The sequence below is a fragment of the Pogonomyrmex barbatus genome, unplaced genomic scaffold (assembly GCF_055798465.1).
Source record: "Pogonomyrmex barbatus isolate J1 unplaced genomic scaffold, ASM5579846v1 scaffold5, whole genome shotgun sequence".
NCBI lineage: Eukaryota > Metazoa > Arthropoda > Insecta > Hymenoptera > Formicidae > Pogonomyrmex > Pogonomyrmex barbatus.
Genome location: NW_028297149.1, coordinates 4206531 through 4211903, shown reverse-complemented (window position 1 = coordinate 4211903; position 5373 = coordinate 4206531). Strand labels below are relative to the sequence as shown.

General features: G+C 39.0%; 1 pseudogene; it reads left to right on the top strand.

Moving 5' to 3' along the window:
* Positions 1-439: 439 nt before the first annotated feature.
* LOC148935366 (uncharacterized) lies at positions 440-2158 on the top strand (annotated as a pseudogene).
* Positions 2159-5373: the final 3215 nt, after the last annotated feature.

Genomic DNA, 5373 nt, shown 5'->3' with positions numbered 1-5373 from the left:
TTAAACCTGGGGATTACGTATTTCTATTAAAGGGACCTAAACCAGGTAAATTTGGGGATCAGTATACCGGACCACACGAAGTTCTAAAAATATTAAATAAAACTAACGTAAAAATTAGAATAAAGAAAAATAGTCGAATCGTCCATCCTAACCGTTTACGAATTTCGCATATTAAGTTACTTCCAGACAAATAATAAAAAAAAAAACATAACCATTTTCAGATGGATCTCCATAATTGCTGGGCAGTAATAATAGCAATTTTAACAATCCGGTTCCATAAAACGCATGGGATAATAGGCCATGACTGCGGCTCGCCCTCAACAAATCTAACAACCTTATCCCTACTAAATATCGAAGAATGCGACATTCCGCCACAGAACGTAAATTCAACTAACGTCTATATACAACTTCTACAAATAAATGAATTTGAGTCAGTAAAAGTTATTCAATGCAAGGTCGAAATAGACAGATTAATAAAAAAATGCGGAATGTTTTCTCACTCCATGGATGTTTTAAATGGCAAATATTCATATATAGAGGAAACATCGCGCGAAGTATGTCAATGAATGCATTCTTATGGAACTTATCAGTTACATAACGGATATATCACCGGATTAAAACCGAATCATACCACTGCCCGACCAGTAACATTGACAGGACACGTAGACGCCGATGGATCGTGCAAGGGGAGCACGTATTCAGATCCGTACGGCACGTGGACTGACGTGGTACTCGCCAGCATAAAAATCTCACTACAAGAATATATAGCCGACGTACGAATAAATAGTAATCGAGTGCTACTCAGATCCAGAGTGGCCTGTGAACTCACAACCACTCATTGCACAGATATAGAGGGAGGTGAAACCTACTGGGACCCAGTGCCCGCCGACACTTGTAAATTCAACAATTACGGAGTATTGTACAGTGGGATTGCAGACAAAATAATAGATAACGTAAATGAATAACAACTAGTAGTCTATTCATTAACTGCACAAGATACAACTTTCGCCTTGACTAGCAAAGGAAAATATGCAACATGCGATTATACACTCACTTGAACCGAACATCCCAAATTAATCATCTTCGAAACGTGGCGTAACGATCTTCAAACAACGAACGCATGTCTCTAACCTCGACATATTCATCTACATGAATTCCAAATTCGTATACGTCGAAAAGCACATCCGTACGCAGATAAATCAATTATACAGAAATATCCTTTTGCAACAATGTGAACTAGAGCAGGGAATGTTAAAAAACGCCTTAGCTATAGCTACTCAAACATCCGATATCTTTGCTTATTATCTAATGAAAAGACCTGGATATATGGCTCCTGTTAACTGGAGAAGTAATATATATCATAAAATGCGTACCCGTAGAAGTAAAAATCACAAGAACTGACAACTGTTACAATCAGCTACCGGTCATTCGGGGAAACGAAACCTATTACTTAACGCCGCAAACCCATGTGCTATTGCGACAAGGAACTCAGATAAATTGCAACTCTTTCGCATCCACTATGTATCACCTAGGAGATTCATAGTATAAACTCATGCCTAAACCTGTGGAATCATTACCGCCCACAATTATGAAACCTATGACCAAACCTACGTGGAAATATGTTAGCCCTGGATTGCTCGCTACAAGCGGAATATACACCGAAAATGATCTCAATGACCTACGAGACCACATATTGTTCCCTGCTGAGCGACCGGCGGTGCTCAACGCGGTAGCCAGGCGGATGATGGGATAATCAATCTCTCTGAACGGAGGGTCACTCTCAAATCTATTAGACGAAGCATCCATAACAAAAATAGCTGCATCCGCATGGAAAAAATTTTGGAATAAATTCTTAATTTTCAGCAATATCAGTGCTGGAATAATTGGAATATACCTCACCGGGAAAATCATACAACTAATAGTAGACACAATCGTACATGGTTACGCTTTGCGTACCGTATATGGATGATTCATACATCTACTGGGCGCCATTTGGGACTCTATTACCCATCTTTTATTATTGTTGGGGACAAAAAGATTTCAAAAACCCGAACAGGCCGACGCACCAGAGTCTGACCTGTATAATAAGACCCCCGAAAACCAAGTATACCCTTTATTACCACCAAAGGAAAAAAACCAGGATTTTCGTTCGAACTAAAAAAATAATAATAACAAAACAACTTCTTTTCTTTCCTTCTCCTATCTATTATTCCCCCTCCACAATCACCTAATAATCATTAAACTTTTTAGAAATAAAGAAAGTAAAAGTAAAAAGAAGAAGAGAAGAATGGAAGCCATCGATAGCCATTTGACTCGTGGGCGTCTCGAGTGTAAGATTCTACGAATGGAATCTCTGCTCCTGTTTTGGGTGCGGTTAAAAAATGGAGAATCAGCTCTGCAAGATCTATCAGAAGAACTTAACTTTCGAATGAACCGCAAATCCAAAGAACTCATTTGCTGGCCCAACGACATAGAGGAAGACAAGCCTGTTGCCATAAAAGACGGCGATGTATGGCAAAGGGGATTGATTACGGGAGTCAACCCGGCCCAGAGGACCACTCGGATCGATCTCAGGGACATAGGAGAAGCCAAGTGTGGAGACCATTCCATCAAATTTTCCGCTTGGAAGGGCGTTTCCAAGAATTATGCTGACAGGCTCTTACCTGTGGACTAGCCTATACAGGACCAGCTAAACCAACCAGATTTTGGTCCAGGAAAACTAGAATCTTGTGCCGAATCCTAACTGAAGGACGCAGCGGATATATTAACATCGTGCGTCCACTGGAAAACGGGGCCGCAATGGTCAAATTAGTCTTGCCGCACGAGGGCGACTGGAGGGTTACGAACCTTCGTGACGCACTGGTATTTCTAGGGGAGGTACGAGTCGAGAAAGAGGCCCGAATCGTGGATACCTTCCCAGCGATCTAAAAATATGAGTCTATATACTTAGTTACACAACCTTTGTTTCTTTTAATTGTACCATCCTTATTTCTCTTAGTTATATCTTTTTTTCTCGTATACTTACTTAGTTAATAAAATAATGTTTAAGTTGAACAATCATAAACATTATAATTTAATAATAATCATAATAATTTTGATAACAATTACTTAAGTTCCTTTTATACATATATCATCTACTTTTTTTATTATTAAACTTATTATATTAATTTTTTCTTTTTTTGTGGCATAAAGAGGGAGGAAATGTAACCAAGTCGATTAATTCTTTATTCATATCGATACTACTTGAGTGTCTACTGGAGAGCGGGAGCGCTTATTATTTTTATTTTTCTCTCCTCATCTGCAACCACCAACACCCTAAACTACAGCATAATAATATTAACAAGTTGGTAGAATAATAATCCTGCACATCTAATTGCCCAGTCGAATAAATTCTCATGCGAACGTCACCTTACCTAGTATAATAAATCATAACCAGACGATACGCAACGACTGAGGCAGGTAAAGAGCGCTAAAACGCCTAATGGCCACGGCTTGGCCATTTGTACTAAGACCCCTGAAAAAAAAGAGGGGGAAGACGATAGGAAAACCATCTTGGGGTGTAGAACATGGAGATATAATTCCAAACTAAGCGAAATGCGACTGGTGGTACTCACGTAATATAACATGTTGTTAAAAAAAAAAGGGAGGCAAGAATTTGCTGATCGTTTGTTATACAAAATCATTTTCTTCCTCTTGAACGCTATATAATAAATATGATAGAGTTAAGCCAAAATTATCCTTAATTCTTTCGAAATTCTTATAATTCCTTCGAATTTATTTGTAATCGTAATAATAATAGTAATAATAATAATAATAATTATTATTATTATTATTATTATTATTATTATTATAGTAGTAATAATACTCTTCTATCGAATCCAAGCACCTCCGCATACATCAAGATTTTGCGCATTCTTCACCCTTTCCAACAAGGAGAAATAAGTCCTTTCAAAATAAATACGCATTAACAAATTTTAGGCATGAAACACTTAAAATATTTTTCTTTAAAAAAAATAGGGAGGGGAGAGTGAACGATGCGCACAATTTAATTTTAAACAGTATTGAGAATATAATGTAACGTTAGTTAATGTAAGCGAAGACGAGGAAGAACGAGAGAATAAGGAAGGGGTTTTGGTGATCGCCTGTTCCTTCCTTCTTCTTCACAAAAAAAAAGGGAATCGAAAGAGAAGAATTATTATCCTATTGTTGCAAATGTTGTGCACCCCCAACATTTGTCTAAGGCGGGGAGTGTTACGTCCGGGGGACTTCACGAATTCTTCTCTTTCGGAAAAAGACAACGGCTGCTAATCAGAAAATAAAGCGCTTCGAACGATCTAAAGAAACCCTAAATAAATATACAAAAATTCCTCTCGAGATACGTCTCACTATCAAAAAAAAATAATTCTTGGGATAGACAGCTTTATCGGCACCGACAAGTTTATAACATACCAATAAAAATAAAAAATATTAACAAAAACAAATTCCTAACGGATAAGAAACGCGTCAGATCATTCGAGGGTGACATTCCCCAAATTGATGGGGAAATTAAGGGAAACGCCAATCAAGAAGAAACGATTAGCGGCCATTGGCGGCCACACCAATGAATGATTGAGGGTGTGAAATGACGGGAAAATTTTCACTAACTAATTCCATCATTCGCTAGAAAATCTGGAAATATAAAAACAACCACAATCCACAGAACACCGCTCCCCCCTCTATACTCACAATTTTTCTAAACTATCATTCGACAAGCCAACGCGGAAATCCATTACGCCCAGATATTCCCATCCCTTCGGAACCTTTTAAAAACCGCGACGTGGAGCGGATCGCTCTCTTCTCGCTTCTCATCGCTCCATGCCTTCACGGACGGGACCATCCGAGCTTGTCGCAAAAATTTCTTTTCTCAGTTAGAATCTGTGCGCGATTCTTTCATTTTTGTGTGATTCGATCCACGATCCAGCCTAGGCACCACACCTCTCGTCCATCACCAGCGCCCGCCACAACAAAAATAAATCCATTTTTATCACTCTTTCTCGCGGTAGACTGGCTGTTTGATTCGCGATCTCGACATAATTGTTTCCTTAAAACACTCCAACATTCCAAATTGGCAAGCCGCCAATTAACTCGGTGAAGCTGTCTCCCCCGATTCCGCAACATTCCAACCTGGCAAGCCGCCGATTGATTCGGTGAAGCTACATTATCACGATTCCTCAATTTTTTTTACCACTCTCACCTCACACTCTCTCTCATCTAACTCTTATATTTACATAGTGAACCAAACGAAAGCTATCCCGAACACGCAAACGAAACAGGCATTGCGACATCATCGGGAGAAGCTAAACAAGCGGATTCATCGCGAAACTGGACACGCCG